Here is a 17363-nt window from a genome sequence, read left to right on the forward strand (position 1 = left end):
AGGGCCAGGCTCTCAAGTAGGTATGGTTTCAATCAAGGCAACTTTAAGTGAGTTAATCAGCAATGTCAATCCAATCAATCCCAATATTATCCCCCTCAAGGGGGGCCTCTTGGTGGCCCAAAACCTATTATTTTCTCACAAACCCCCTTATGCCTTATTGTCCATAAGGTTTTTACTACATTGCCCCCATTTTACAATGGAAGATCTAATCCAGAGAAAAGTTAGGATCCTTTTCCAAGGTCTTAGTCTCTGCTTAACTATTGCCCAATTCGACTAATCAGTAAATATTAATGTGCCAAGAATATACTGAAGATACAAATGAAAAAATGAGATGACCCCTGCCTTTAGGGAATTTACTTTCTACATATACAGATAGAAATATATGGAGAATATCCACAAAGATACACAATTTTGTTTGGGGAGGGAGGAGGGGAGGGAGGAGACTAGCAGCTGTCAGGATAAGGAACATTTCATGTAGAAGGTGAGACTTGAGCTGAATTTTAAAGGAATTTCAGGTCTCCAAGAGGTATAGGGGAGGAGAGAGAGACTTTTAGGTATGGGGAAAAGCCAGGGCAAAGGCTCATAGATAAATAGAGTGCTATGTGTGACAAACAGCAAATAGTCCAGTAAGACTGAACTGGTGTGTGTAGAGAAGAATATTATACAAGAAGACAAGAATTAGGAAGGGGGTAGATTAAGAAGAGCCGGCTAGGTGGCGAAGTAGATGCAGTGCTGGGCTCAGAGTCAGAAAGACTTGAGTTCAAATCCAGCCTCGAAAACTTCCTAGCAGTATGATCTTGGGCAAATCACTTTGCCTATGGATCAGTAATCCACTGGAGAGGGAGATAGCAAATCGATTTGGTATCTTTGCCAAGAAAACTCCATGGACAGAGTTCCATGGGGTCACAAAGAGTTGGACACGACTGAATGACTGAACAACAAAGTTATGGAGAGCTTTAAATGCCAGATCCAGTAGTGTATATGTGCTCCTAGTGGTAATAGAAAGTAACCAGAGTTTGTTGAATAAGGAGATCCCATGATCAGATTCCTACTATAGGAAAATCACATAGACAGCTAGATGGGATAGATTGGAGTAGGCAGAGAATTGTGGTAGGGAGACTAATTAGAAGGCTTTTGCAATAATCTAAGTGTGAGGCAATGAGGTCCTGAACTAAGGTGTGGCTATGTGACTAAAGATAAATGATAGTTTATAAGAGATGATGTGGAGTTAGAAATGGCAAGATGTGGCAACTGATTGGACATGTGGGGTGAGGCAGAATGAAAGTCCAGGATGAAACTGAAGTTATAAACCTCAGAGACTGGAAGACTGGTGGTACACTCAACAGTACTAAGGAAGTTTGAAAGAACAGTGGTTTTGGAGGACAAGAAAATGAATTCTGTTTTGGACATGTTGAGCCGAAGTTGCCTACCAGATATCCAGTCTGAAATGTCCATTAGGCAGCGGGTGATGAGGGAGGACTGCAGCTCAGGAGAAAGGGTAGGGCTGGATATGTAGGTCTTTGAGTCATCTAGTTAGAGATGATAATGAAGCCCATTGAAGTTGATGAGGTCACTAAGAAAGGTTTAGGAAGGGGGGAAAAAAAGCACCCAGGACAGAGCTTTCAGGTACATCCACAGTTAGTAGGTATGACATGGATGAAGATGCAGCAAAGGAGACCTGGAAAGAGTGATCAGAAAGGCAGGAAAACCAGGAGGGAGCAGTGGCTTGAAAACCTGAGGAGGAGAGACTACCCAAGCTGCCCAGAGTTCAGAAAGGATGATGCTTGGTTCCTTGAATGAGCCAGCTCCTCTGCTTCTATTGTACACAGTACAATTGCCATCTGTCTTGTGTAGTCTACTCATTTATCTGCCTCAAGTTTGTGACTGGACTTTGGTGAAGGGATTCATTGTTCCTTAAAATTCTGTGTTTCTAGACCTAAAAAGAAGTAGAAATAGCTACTGGTTCTTAAGCCTTAGGCCCGTACATAGGAGGGACTGAACAAAAGAGACTTAAGGAATGATAAATATTTTTTGTGTGGGTTATTTAGAGAAAAGAATGCAGAAATTCTTTAATTCAAGTAAAAATCACATTTGTTTTGAGAAGCCAAATAGACTGGTTATTGTACAATATTAATGAAAGTGGGAGTATTTGGGCAGAAGCATATGGCTTGCTAACATCTAGGTCTTAATTGGTCATTAAAATAATAATATTCACTGTAGATAAAAAATGACTTTTGGGGGGAGGGTGGGACAATGGGGGTTAAGTGACTTGCCCAGGGTCACACAGCTAGTAAGTATCAAGTGTCTGTGGCTGGATTTGAACTCAAGTCCTCCTGACTCCAGGACCAGTGCTCTATCCACTGCGCCACTTAGCTGCCCCCTGACCATTTTTAAAAGAGTTGAAATAAGAGTTCCAGTTTTGTGTATGACATTAATGAAGGAAGAAAATAAAGAAGGAAGGAAATAAGCATTTATTAAGCACCAGCCCTGTGCCAGGCACTATGCTAAGTACTTTCCAAAGAAGTCATTTGATCTTTACAACTACCCTGAGAACCAGGTGCTATTATTATACCCATATTACAGTTAAGGAAAGTGAGACAGAGGTAAAATGATTTGCCCAGGGTCACATAGCTAGGAAGTGTCTGAGGCTGGATTTGAACTCAGGTCTAGCTGCCTCTTGGGGTGTAGGACTGGGCAGGTGAGAGAGATGATGTGCCTTTTTGCTATGGGGAGAAGGAATGTAAATTCTATTTGCCATGGACTCTTGACTATCATGGCAAAGATTTATGTTTCATAATCTAAGGAATGGTACCACTGATCCAAACATAAATAAAAGCAGGGAGGAAAGGTATTCACCTCGAAACATTCCTTTATCATATGAAGTCCCACAGTAGATGACTTGAAAATATATGAACAAACCCTGATTTATAATTCTTTCTACAGCTTTGAAACATATAATTTTGGGGGTGGCTAGGTGGCACAGTGGATAAAGCACCGGCCCTGGAGTCAGGAGTACCTGAGTTCAAATCCGGCCTCAGACACTTAACACTTACTAGCTGTGTGACCCTGGGCAAGTCACTTAACCCCAATTGCCTCACTAAAAATTAAAAAAAAAAAAGAAACATATAATCTTGATCAAGTTGGTAGGCCAGTGATTTCTATGAAATAGGGACCTTCTGGATAAGAATCTACCAATGCAGGTCAACACCTTCTCTGCAACATATATTCTTAGTGACTTAGAACTTTGAATTGTTCAGTGACTTGCCCAAGGGTTACAAAAACAGTATTTGTCAGATAAAAAACTTGAACCCAGATCTTCGCCTCTGAGGCCATCTGTCCAGCCATTGCACTGATCCAGTAAGGTGAGCAGCAGCCTGTAGGCTACAAGTAAACAGGAAGAACCTCTTTTATTTTTTCCATACATGCTTCAGGGCTGTTATCAGTCCTTTCATTACAGACCCCGTGCTTCACTAAAAGCAGGAATCTACCATATCATAGACTAAGAGCTGGAAAGAGCCCCAGATTTGGATTCAGAGGACCTGGGTTCAAATCCATTTTCTTTCATTGCACAGATTACCCTGCACAAGTCATGTGACTTCCTTAGGCTTCAATTTCCTCACCTGCATAAATTATTTTTCAGCCCTAAGTCCATGATCATGAGTCCAAGCTCCTCACATTTTTTTACCCTCAGTATAAAAATAAGACCAGCTAGCCATCAAAGGTCAGGCTCTGTGAAGTGATTACATCTTTTTTTTTTTTTTTTTTTTTTTTAGTGAGGCAGTTGGGGTTAAGTGACTTGCTCAGGGTCACACAACTAGTAACTGTTAAGTGTCTGAGGCTGGATTTGAACTCAGGTCCTCCTGACTCCAGGGCCGGTGCTCTATCCACTGTGCCACCTAACTGCCCCTGAAGTGATTACATCTTGATGGAATCATGGACATCTTCAGGTTTCTACATTCCCAGACCAAATGCTGTCAATCCACCCAGGGGGTAATTAGACTTTGTAAGATGTCTTCATTTTAACACAACACAAGGCCAGCTGGAAGAGACCTCCAAAGCCACCTAACCCAACGCATTCATTTTACCAATGAGGAAACTGAGGCCCAGAGGTTTTGACTTGCCCACTGTCACACAGGGTTACACAGCATCAGAGATGGAATTCAAATTCAGGTTCTCTGATTCCAGAGGCTATCAAAACTGACTTGTAAATCAGATCACCAGTTTGCTCTTATGTAGATTTGGAATACTTTCTCCTTGGTACCACAAACAATGAAATCCTTAAATTCTACCCTCCATATTTTCTAGATTTCAGGCAATTTTATTTCCATGTGACATTATGACCCTTCTTGATTTCAACATATATTCATAACATTTTACAATCACCAAGTTTATGGGTAATTTTTTTTCCACTAATAACCATTTAGGTTGGCATTATGACATATATCCTGATAAGACATACGGAGGTACCTCGATCTTATCAGTAAGTTAGCTCCAACTCCCAGCTCCTGTTTAAAACTGAGGATTTGGACGAGATGCTCTCTGAGGATTCTTTTGGTTTTAGATGTATGATCCTTTTATCCTTCCACCTCTAAGTACTAGGATCATGATGAACCACACCTTAGTTTTCTCATCTATAAAATGGCAACATTTACTCGTTCAGTTGTTTCCAACTCTCCGTGATGCCATTTGTGGTTTTCTTGGCAGAGATACTAGAGTGGTTTGCCATTTCCTTCTCTGCCTCAATACAGATTTCTACCTCCTTTACAAGTGAGGCAAACAGAATTCAGTGATTTACTTAGAGTCACACAGCTAGGAAGTATCTGATCTCAGATTTGAACTCAGGTCTTCCTGACTCCAGGCCTGGCACTCTATCCATTGTGCTACCTAGTTGTAAAGGATTATAGAGAAGAAAGCACTTTGTGCTTGGAGGTTAGGTATATGTGTATTTTACATGTGGATATGTACACATGCATATATCCCTGGGGGGCCCTTGTGCACTTGACTGGGTTACTCCTACTTCATTTGGTTTGGTCCTGTGACTTTATTAGTACAAGAACTCCTAAGCCCCCAAATTTGGGAAAATGGAGCTCAACAAAGGTTCTTTCTACTTATAAAAACTTATTAGAAGTTGACTTTTTCTTCCTAAAATCTCGGTTATTCCAGAAAATCTGGTCCATGTGGTCATTATGATAGTAGCGCCCTGAAGCAGACCTTTCTGACTTTTGTCACTGCCTTTGTAGCCAGACTTGTTGCTATTTGGCTTTTGAGCCTTTTTGTTCAACTATGAAAGCAAAGGAACTAGATCTGAGGCCAGATTCCCATAGGAAGTGTTTTTTTTAAAATATGTCTCACATCTATAGCCAGCACTCAGTGAATACAAATGATGATTATGAGGAAAAAAGTCTTTGGTTATTCAGTTGTTTTTTTTAATCTTTGTTGTTATTTAAGTGGCTGTTTTATGTCCTAACTAGGAGCTGAGCATCTAAGAAGTAAGAATGTAATTACTGGATTTTCTTTTAAACAGTGCCAATAGACCTAGAGTACTGGATCAGCTCTGTCATCAGCTAGCTGTGTGTTCTGACCTTCCCAGAACTCAATTTTCTCATCTCATCTATAACATGAGGCAACTAGACTAGATCACAAAAGTCACTCATTTCAGAAATTGTTATCTGAAGAGCACAGAACTTAGAAAGGGTGAATCATGTCTAATGAATTTGTAGCACAAAGTCTCTGTAATAGAGAAGTGGTGGTGAGCCATAATGAGTACTAATTTAACTACATTTCTTACTTTTTGATATTTGGTGCACTGCTGATTCAGTACATGTGTCTATTTTAAACATGCATGGCCACTCCCCCAGATCACAAATGTGATCATGGTCCCTAGGCCACCATTTTGCTTCTCTGTCTCTCCCCCCAGCTAGTGAGAGCTTGTGCTTATAAGTGTGGGCCCACAAGTCAGCAGCTCCTCTGAAACCAGCCTTTTAGTTGTTGAGTTGTTTTAGTTATGTTCAACTTTCCGTGACCCCAGATACTCCAGTATTTTTGTTAAGAAAATCCCAAATGGGGTCATATAGATTTATACACGACTCAACAACAACAACTTTAGAAAATGAACTTGGAATCAGGAAGGCCTCAGATGCTTACTAGCTGTGTGATGCTGAGTATAACTTCTCTCAAGCTCAATTTCTTCATCTGTAAAATGGGGGTATTAATAGCACCTACTTCACAGGGTTGTTGTGAAGATCAAATTAAATAATATGGCTAACCCTTTGCAAATGCTAAAGCTAGCTATACTTCATTCTCCAGGCAAATCAAATTATCTATAATACACTGCTCTTACCCTCTCTTTTCCCATCTCTGTGTCCTTGATCATCAGCCTGGAATAGATTTTTCTTTTCTATCATGCTCATTTCTGTCCACTGAAATCCTTCCTTTCTTTTTTTTTCTTTCCCTTTTTTAATTTTGCAGGGCATTGAGGGTTAAGTGACTTGCCCAGGGTCACACAGCTAGTAAGTGTCAAGTGTCTGAGGCTGGATTTGAACTCAGGTCCTCCTGAATCCAGGGCCAGTGCTTTATCTACTGTGCCACCTAGCTGCCCCCAATCCTTCCTTTCTTGAAGTCCTAACTCAGGTAACACTTCAAAGATTCCAAAATTTAAGGCTGGAAAGGGCTGCACAATCCTTTCATTTTACAGATGGGGAAACTAAGGCTATGAGGTTAAATAACTTGCCCAAGGCCAAAAAGGTAATGGCTCTGCCATTAACTATATGTATGACCTTAGGTAAGTGATTCCACTATACCCAAAGGGCTGTAGAACTGTGCATACCCTTTGATCCAGCAATTCCAAAAGAGAAAAAGACCTATTTATACAAAAATATTTATAGCAGGTCTTTTTGTGGTGACTAAGAATTGGAAATCAAAGGAATGCCCATCAATTGGGGAATGGCTAAACAAACTGTGGTATATGATGGTGATGGTGTGGTATATGAGTATTATGCTATAAGAAATGACACCCAGGATGATTTCAGAAAGGCCTGGAAAGACTTGGATGAACTGATGTATAGTGAAGTAAGCAGAACCAGGAACATTGTGCACAGAGACAGCAATATTGTTTGATGAAGAACTGTGAAAGACTTAATTATTCTCAACAATACAATGATCCAAGACAATCCCAAAAGACTATCGATGAGACATACTATCTCCCTCCAAAGAAACAACTGATATTGGAGGAACAGACTAAAGCATACTATTTTTTTCTTTCTTTCATTTTTTTCTTTTATCCAAGTTTTCTTATACAAAATTACTAATATGGCAATGTTTTAAAAAGAATTGCACATGTGTAACCCATATTAGATTGCTTACTGCCTTAAGGAGGGGGAGGGAAGGAGGGATAAAAATTGGACCCCCAAACTATAAATAAAAATGTTTATTCCTTTAAGTAAGTGATTCTAATTCTATGAACCTCCATTTTTTATTCATAAAATGGATATAATAATACTTGCATTTTCAGCATCCTTGTAAACACAATGGTCTATTCATTATGGTTCATCTTTGCTACCAGTTATCTTTTATTTATTTATTCTGAAGGTGGTTAGGGTTGAGTGACTTGCCCAGGGTCACACAGGTCCTGTGGAAGGTCAGATTTGAACTCAGGTCCTCCTGACTTCAAGCCCAGTGCCCTAGTGTCTTTTTAATTGATTACATTCAATTTATTTGCCATGATGTGGAGAAGTTTTGCACATCAACATTTATGTTGATGTATTAGAGGACTTAGGCAACTAGGTGACACAGTGGATAGAGTGCTGGGTCTGGAGTCAGTAAGACTCATCTTTTTGAGTTCAAATCCAGCCTCAGACACTTACTAACTATGTGACCCCGGGCAAGTCACTTAACTTTTTTTTTGCCTCAGTTCCTCATCTGTAAATTGAGCTGGAGAAGGAAATGATAAACCACTCCAGTATCTTTGCCAAGAAAAACCCAAATGGGGTCAAGAAGAGTTATACATTACTGAGACAACTGAACAAATCAAAAGGTTTAATTTTATGATATTGGTGGCTAGAGAATGGGGCCCTTTATAATGAATTGCTGATTGTAGTATTAAACCCCACAATATTTTTAACATTTTATTTCTCATCTATTTTCTTTTTCTTTTCTGTTTTATATTAATACCATAGACTTACATGAAAGGTTGTCAAAGCTAATTGCAGAAGCATCCTTATCATCTCATGCTCCCTCCTCTAAATACCAAAGTAAGTGTTTAATTCTTGGCATTTCCTTTGTTGTCTTTTTTTTTTTCCGGGACAGGCAAGGATAAGGATAAAGCTATGCCTAGGTAGAAGGGGTGAGAATTGCTTCTCAGGAATGAGGTAATAATGAGAGAGGAGCCCTAGGAAGAGATAATAGTGAAAGGTTTGGGAAAAGGGACATTGTCAGACTTGAAGGAAAATGATATGCTGCTACGCATATTCTTTTTTTTTTTTTTTTAACAGGGCAATGGGGTTAAGTGACTTGCCCAGGGTCACACAGCTAGTAAGTGTTAAGTGTCTGAGGCCGGATTTGAACTCAGGAACTCCTGAATCCAGGGCCGGTGCTTTATCCACTGCACCACCTAGCCACTCCCTATGCATATTCTAAAAAAAAATTTTAGAACTATATCTCCAGTTCAGAACCACCTTGGAATGTCTTTTTTGTTGTTGTTCAGTCGTTTTCAGTTGTGTCTGACTCTTTGTGACACCATTTGGGGTTTTCTTGGCCAAGATACTGGAATAGCTTATCATTTCCTTTTCCAGCTCAATTTACAGATGAGGAATTGAGGCAAACAAGGTAAAGTGATTTGCCCAGGGTCACACAGTTAGTAAGTGTCTGAGGCTGGATTTGAACTTAGAAAAAAGAGTCTTCCTGACTCCAAGCTCAGCACTCTATCCACTGTGCCACCTAGCTACCCAGAATGTCCTTAGGAAGCTCATTTTAGGGGACATCAACCATTACAATCAGTGTTAGGATAACAATAGGATGAGCAGACCTAAGGACCAGCCATGATCCTAGGCTACTCTGAAGGGGGGATCCAGTATAATGACAGTTCTGATGGTAGTAGTGTTACAAGGCAGTAACCTACTTCTGTATTAGCAGGAAGAAAGCCAAATGGTAAAAGGCAAACCCTTCATTATTTAAATAGTGCTATTTTGTTGTAAAGCAAGGAATGATTATCTGAGATATGAATTTGCATCAGGAACATTTCTTCATGATGCAGGAACCGAGACAATGTTTTTGCATCATCATCCGATGCCTATCTTGGGAATTTGTTATCTTGCCTGATGTTTCTGTAATAATGTGTATTGATTTCTCTTCTTGGCCCAAGTATTTCTTTCTTTTTGTAGATGTGTGACTAGTAGATCTTGTTTGCTGTTTGAGAAAAGGAAAAATGTCATAGATTACCAGCTCTTTTTCATGTTTTGCTATTTTTGTTGTTGCCTTGTTTTTGCTTTTTCACTGGTAATAGTACTGATGAAAGACACGGTGAAAGAGTTATTGGCGAGCTTGTAAACTGAGAAAAACCTGGGCTCAGGTCTTACTTCTGATATAGACTATGTCCCTGTACAAGTCACTTAGCTACTAACTATCCTCAAGTGACTTTCTAATAATATAGGTTGTAGAGCCAGGTGCCTGTCTGCATTGTGAGAGAAATTCCTAGGAATTTCCAATGAATACAATTCCAATAAAAATCAAAAGACATTATTCTTATGGACTAATTGGAGAGGGCATAAAAAATAAAACAGATGGAACTTGCTTGTGTGAAATTGATTTGTTCTTCATAACTTTAAAATACATTTTGTTGGGGCAGCTAGGTGGTACAGTGGATAGAGCACCAGCCCTGGAGTCAGGAGTACCTGAGTTCAAATCCGGCCTCAGACACTTAACACTTACTAGCTGTGTGAACCTGGGCAAGTCACTTAACCCCAATTGCCTCACCAAAAAAAAAAAAATACATTTTGTTGTTTAGTCGTTTCAGTCGCATCTGTCTTTTCATGCCCCCATTTGAGGTTTTCATGGCATAGATGCTGGAATAGTTTGCTATTTTCTTCTCCAGTTCATTTTATAGATGAGGAAACTGAGGCACACAGAGTTAAGTGACTTCTCAGCATCAGACAGCTGGTAAGTTTCTGAGGCCAGATTTGAACTTAGGAAAATGAATCTTTCAGACTCCAGGTCCAGTGCTCTATCCACTGCACTGCCTAACTGCCCTAAAATATATTTATTTAATGCACTTAAATATATCTTTAGTTTTTTCTTAGCGAATCTGAGCTGCTCAGGACTCATGAAGTTTCACAAGGTCATAGTATTAGAGATGGAAGAGGCCTGAGAGATTATTTAGAGATTTAACACCCTCGTTTTACGGATGAGGAAACTATGGATCAGAGAAACCAGTTTATCTGTCCACAGTCACATAAATAATGAGGAGTTGAGGATTCAAACACAGTGCTTTCACCACTGTACCATGCTGCTTCCAAATTCATTCTATTCAACATAAATAGGGAAAACACACAGTCTTTTGGAAGCATCTGCTTTAACCAAAGTGACCCTTGTCAAGCTGGTTAATTCATCCTACTCTTAGAATTACTAGCACCTGCTGCCCCCTTTTCTGGCATTTTGCCATCAAGACTAAAGAAGTAAAGAGGGATCTTTTTTAACCAAGGGGAGTTTTATATTTTTCTTGGTTTCATTTAGAATTGTTCACATAGAGGCCAGATTGTTAGTGATGAGTTTCTATACATAGCTAAGTTGGTCCTTAGAAAGCATGCCTGGGGCAGCTAGATGGCGCAGTGGATAGAGCACTGGCCCTGGAGTCAGGAGTACCTGAGTTCAAATCCAGCCTCAGACACTTAACACTCACTAGCTGTGTGACCCTGGGCAAGTCACTTAACCCCAATTGCCTCACTAAAAAAAAAAGAATGCATGCCTGTCAAGATTTCAGAGAGACCTGGAAGGATTTGCATGAACTGATGATGAGTGAGATGAGCAGAACCAGGAGAACATTGTGCATAGTATCATTAACATTATGTGTTGATCAACTGTGATAGACTTGATTCTTCTCAGCAATACAACGGTACAATTTAGTTCTAAAGGACTCATGATGGAAAAGGCTCTCCAAATCCAGAAAAAAAAGAACTGTGAAATATGGATGCAAATGGAACCATACTATTTCTTTTGTTTTTGGTGCTGTTGTTTTTCTTTTTTGAGGTTTTTCCTTTTTGCTCTTATTCTTGACTAATGCAGAAATATGTTTAATGTTATTGTACATATATAACCTATATCAGATTACTTGCTGTCTTGCGGGGGGGAGGGAGAGGAGGGAGGGAAAATTTTGAAACTAGAAATCTTATAAAAACAAATGTTGAAAACTATTTCTACATGTAACTGGAAAATAATAAAATACTTTCATACTAAAAAAAAAAAGAAAGTATGCTTGTCAACAAGACCATAGTCACAACTTTTCCAGTATAGTATAGAAGTTCTGAGAACTTGTGCTCTGGTCATATAACTTTTGGAGACCCAGGATCACCAATATTTTTATTACAAATACTTTTCCCAGTGATGCAGCATAGATACAAATCATGAAATACCATAGATCTCTGAAGAGTCAAAGTTATGGATCACCCACAGGATGATGGTGGCTATAAGAAGACTATAGCTTATTACTAATAATAAACTCAACTTGCAAAAGTAGCATAAAAGACATCAAGAAGGAAGAAAACTGATTATATAGCAGGTGCAACAGACGGGGAGCTCACCTGATACAGCAGCATTACCTATGTAATGCCAAGTGACCTAGACAAAGGTCCCACAGCACATTTAGTCCCTCCTGCCCAGGAAATGGATGGATGAATGGATGGGAGTTATACAGACAATAGTTGCAAAGGATGAAAAGACATAGATGGATTGTGATGTGCATTATTGGATGTACAACCCACATCAGTAAGAACACTGAATCATTCTCAAATATTTTTAGCATCACATCACTTTAGATCTGGGGGGAAAGATTTTTGAGGGTCTCTGATTCAATCATCTTTTTTTGCGTAGGAAAACTGAGATATAGAAAATATGTTCAATGTCTAAAGCTATTTTAGTGAGGAACCAGATTAAAAACAAGGTATTTTGATTTATAGATAAGTGAGTATTTTCTTTTGTCTTTTATATCTTCTACCTCACTGCTTCACACACCCACACACCCACCCACACACACACACACACACACACACACACACACGTCAAGTAAGAGCTCAGGGAAAGTTTTAAACTAGCAAGACTATTAATCCAAACAAAATTGTTAAATTCAAATATACTCATCCTTCTTTACATTATCCAGACACTTTTTTTTCCTGATGGGCAACTTATTATGGCAAAAATAAAGGAAAGGAAATGCAAACCAGTAAATCTTGCTATTTAGGGAGAGCCTAAAGTAAATTAGCTGATGTTTGAAAAATATCTGAATTCAATTTTTAAAAACCATCAGAACAAGGGGGCAGCTAGGTGGCGCAGTAGATAAAGCACCGGCCCTGGATTCAGGAGTACCAGAGTTCAAATCCGGCCTCAGATGCTTAACACTTGATAACCGTGTGACCCTGGGCAAGTCACTTAACCCCAATTGCCTCACCAAAAAAACCCCAACCCAAAACATTAGAACAAGTTGTAGCCTATAAAATTCTGACTATATTTTACAACACTTTTCCCTCTTCTATTCTGAATGAGACCAGGATAGAAGAGTCCAGATATTTCTTCTAGATAGGATGATAGTGGTAAGACAGTAGTAAGAAGGGTGGACTGGCTACTCAGTGTGGTGTAGTGAACAGAGGAATGGATTTCTAGTTACAAACCCTGGGATCAAGCAGAATCAGGAGAACATTGTATACAGTAACAGCAACATTTTGTGATGATCAACTGTGAATAGACTTAGCTCTTCTCAGCAACACAGTGCTCCAAGACAGTTACAAAGAACTCATGCTGGAAAATGCCCTCCACATCCAGAGAATTATGGAGTCTGAATGCAGAAAGAAGTGCACTATTTTTACTTTTTTTGTGGCTTTTTCCTTTTGTTCTGTTTCTTCTTTTAGAACATGACTAATGTGGGGATATGTTTAAGATGATTGTATCTATATCAGGTTGCCATCTTGGGGAAGGGCGATGAGAGAGAGGGAGGGAGAAAAATATTTGAAACTCAAAATCTTATAAAAAATGAATGTTGAAAACTTATCTTCTCATGTAATTGGAAAAAATAAAATACTATTAAAAGAAAAAAACCTGGATTAAAGTCCCAGCCCATCTACTTATTGCTTTTGTGGTGCTGGACAAGTCCCTTCATCCAGCTCAGCTCATTACCTCCTGGAAGACCTCTTCCCCAGTGGCCTTCCAACACTGGCAACATCTCTACCACACCTAGATCTTCCTCTTGGACTGGAAATGTAAAATAAGTGGAAAAATAGTTAATTACATTTTGCAGCTCATGTTAAAATAAAGTCACTGTATCCTAGAGTACTGAAAGTACTAGAAAATAGAATTGATGAAATACTGTTAATATCTTTGGACATCAATTTCTTCAAGGCTTACAACCTTTTCAAGGTTGGATTACCTAACTTCAAAGGTCTCTTCAGATTAAAGACCATGATCAATGATATTTGAAAGATTTGGGAGAACGGAAGACATTTCATAGGACTGGAGAAAGGCCAGTTTTCACAAAAAGGGAAGAGAGTGGAATCTGCTAAGTATAGATTCGTGAGTGTGACTTTTATTCCTTAGAAATTTTTAGAACATATTATTAAAAAGATGGTTTGTGGGGTGGCTAGGTGGCGCAGTAGATAAAGCACCGGCCCTGGAGTCAGGAGTTCCTGAGTTCAAATTCGGCCTCAGACACTTGACACTTACTAGCTGTGTGACCTTGGGTGAGTCACTTAAGCCCCATTGCCCTGGGGGGCGGGGGGGGGGGGGAAGATGGTTTGTGAAAATTTTGAAAGGGAAGCAGTGATCACTAAAAGTCAGAATGCCAAACAGGTCAGTGCAGATAAAAATCCTTTCCTTTTATGACAGAATAATTCGACTGGTTAATTAGGGGAATTCCATAGACAAACTTAGATTTCAACAATTCCTTTGACAAGATCTTTCATGCTATCCTTGTGGGCAAGAAAAAGATATGGGCTAGATGACATCAGAGTCAGTTGGATCTGGAACTGCTTTCTCTTGCCTCCAGGAGTAAATACAAAATGCTCTGTTTAGCATTCAAAGCCTTTCATAACCTAGCCTCCTTCTAACTTTCCAGTCTTCTTACACCTTACTCCCTAACACCCCTTCTTCAGTCCAGGGACAGTGGCCTCCTGGATGTTCCATAAACAACACACTCTATCAGCTCCATGCATTGTCTGTAGCCATTCCCCCATGCCTGGAATCCTTCCTCTCCCTCCTCTGTTCTGACTACTGACTTCCCTGGCTTCCTTTAAATCCCAACCAAAATTCTGTCTTGTACAGGAAGCCTTCCTCAGCCGTTCTTAATTCCAGTGCCTTCCTGCTATTATTTCCTCTTTATCCTATATATAACTTGTTTTTTTACATATTTGTTTGTATGTTGTCTCTCCCCCCCACCCCCCACCCCATAGATTTTAAGCTCCTTGAGGGTAGGGACTGTTTTTTGCCTCTTTTTGTTTCTCCAGGACTTAGCACAGTCCCTGACAGTTAATAATATTAATAATAATAGGCACTTAATAGATGTTGATTGATTGATTGATTGAATGACCAGGCCCAAAGATTACACATTAACTTATAATGTAATACCAAAAAAAAAAAAAGATTATACATTAACTGAGAGCTGTCAGCTTCCAGGGAAGATTTTAGAAGAGTGCTTCAGGGATCTGTACTTGACCCTTACTGTTCAGTTTTTTTTTATTACTGTCTTGGAGAAGAGATGAAATTTGTTCTTTATCGTCCCAGGGAACAGACTAAGAGATATGGTTGGAAATTGTAGATAGGCTGATATAAGGCTATATCTGTAAAATGAGCTGGAGAACGAAATGGAAAACCACTCCAGTATCTTTGCCAAGAAAACCCCAAATGGGGTAATGGAGAGAGAGACTGAAACAAATGAGCAACAACAACAACAACGAAAGAAAAATCTTCCTGATAATAGTACGATTCCTGGCATATAGTATGCACTTACATAATAAGTATTTATTAACTGATGAATTGACTGATAATTATTAGTATCCCAAAGTAGAATGGGCTCCCTTAGGAGGCAGGGGGGTCCTTCCCCTCATTGAAGATATTCAAATAGAAGTCAAATGACATATTTCAGGCATTAATTGGACCGACGGTCCTTTCTCATACTTAGGTTCTTCTCCTCTGATAATTTCAGGCCTAATAATGACTCTCTTTGTTCTGCCCTTTCATAATATTCTTTCCTGTTCATTCTTATATTCTACCATTCAGTATTTTCTTCTCCTCGCTTTGTTATCTCTCAACATTCTCTGGCTCTAAAGAGTTCTGGCAGACTGTTTTCTAAGGTACCATCATGCTAGAAGTAGTACACAGATTAATATCTAGCACATACTTACCATGTTGTCTCAGTTTAAATGAACAGGCATTTGTTGAGTGCCTGCTACATACCATGCACTGAGGCTAACTAGATGAAAGTCAGAGAGACCCTGCCCTCAAGGAGTTTACATTCATTTCAAAAAATACTATAAATTGGCCATGTATTAGGACAGAAAAACCTCACAACCAAATGCAGAAAAGCAGAAATAATAAATACATTCTTTTCAGATCATAACACAATAAAATTACATTAAATAATGGACAATTGAAAGAGGTTAGCAATTAATTTGAAATTAAATAATCTGATCCTAAAAAATAAGTGGGTCAAAGAAGAAATCTAGAAACAATCAATGATTTTATTAAAGAAAATGACAAAGATGAGGCAACATATCAAAATTTAAGGGATGCAGCCAAATCAATACTCAGGGGAAAATTTATATCCCTAACTGCTTACATTAATAAAACTGAGAAAAAGCAGATCAATGAATAGGGCATGCAACTAAAAAAAAATTAGAAAATGAATAAATTAAAGATCCCCAATTAAACACGAAATTGGAAATCTTGAATATCAAAGGAGATATTAATAAAATTGAAAGAAACCCATTGAACTAATAAATAAAACTAGGTTTTACGAAAAAATCCAATAAAATAGATAAACTGTTGGTTAATTTGGTCAAAAGAAGGAAAAAAGAAAAGCAAATTGCTAGTATCAAAAATGAAAGGGGTGGGGCAGCTGAGTGGCACAGTGGATAAAGTGCTGGCCCTGGATTCAGGAGGACCTGAGTTCAAATCTGGCCCCAGACCCTTGACACTTACCAGCTCTGACCCTGCGCAAGTCACCTAACCCCAACTGCCCCACAAAAAAAAAAATTAAAGGGGTGAACTCATTACCAATGAAGAAGAAATTAAGACAATTATTAGAAACTTTTGCCCAATTATATGCTAATAAATTTGGCAATCTAAATGAAATGGATGAATATCTACAAAAATATAAATTACCTAGGTTAACAGAAGAAGAAATCAAATACTTAAATAGCCCAATTTTAGAGAAGGAAATTGAACAAGCCATCAAGGAATTTCCTAAGAAAAAAATCTCCAGGACCATATGGATTCACAAGTGAATTCTACCAAACATTTAAGGAACAATTAATCCAGATACTATATAAACTATTTGGGGAAATGAGTGACTCAGAGTCCTACCAAATTCCTTCTATGAGACAAATATGGTGCTGACACCTAAACCAGGAAGAGCCAAAACAGAAAAAGAAAATTATAGCCCAATGACTATTGATGCAGAAATTTTAAATAAAATATGAGCAAAGCAATTACAGCAACAAACCACAAGGGTCCCAGGTGGGATTCACACCAGGAATGTAGGGCTGGTTCTTTAGGAAAACTATCAGTATAATCGACCATATCAATAACAAAACCAACAGAAGTCATATGATTATCTCAATAGATGCAGAAAAGGCCTTTGACAAAATACAGCACCCATTCCTACTAAAAACACTAGAGAGCATAGGAATAAATGGAGCTTACTTTAAAATAAGTAATATTTGTCTAAAGACATCAGTGATCAGTATCTATAATGGGGATAATCTAGAAGCCTTCCCAGTACAATCAGGGGTGAAGTAAGGATGCCCATTATCAACTCTATTTAATATTGTACCAGAAATGTTAGCTATAGCAATAAGAGAAGAAAAAGAAATTAAAGGAATTAGAATAGGTAATGAGGAAACAACACTATCACTCTTTGCAGATCATGTGATGTTATACTTAGAAAATCCTAG

At 38.8% G+C, this 17363-nt stretch overlaps 1 protein-coding gene across 2 annotated transcripts in view; it reads left to right on the forward strand.

The window, feature by feature from the left end:
• The window catches only part of ELOVL7 (ELOVL fatty acid elongase 7), a 119607-nt gene that overhangs the window by 31727 nt on the left and 70517 nt on the right, over positions 1-17363 (forward strand). Inside the window, exon 2 of one of the 2 annotated variants that reach the window (XM_043979201.1) lies at positions 8175-8249. The exons of the other annotated variant lie outside the window; for it this stretch is intronic. The gene's annotated coding sequence lies outside the window, so the exon portion shown is untranslated. The remainder of the gene's footprint in view (positions 1-8174; positions 8250-17363) is intronic. 2 annotated transcript variants of the gene reach the window in all.

This window comes from Dromiciops gliroides, chromosome 1, assembly GCF_019393635.1.
Source record: "Dromiciops gliroides isolate mDroGli1 chromosome 1, mDroGli1.pri, whole genome shotgun sequence".
In the NCBI taxonomy this organism is placed as follows: domain Eukaryota; kingdom Metazoa; phylum Chordata; class Mammalia; order Microbiotheria; family Microbiotheriidae; genus Dromiciops; species Dromiciops gliroides.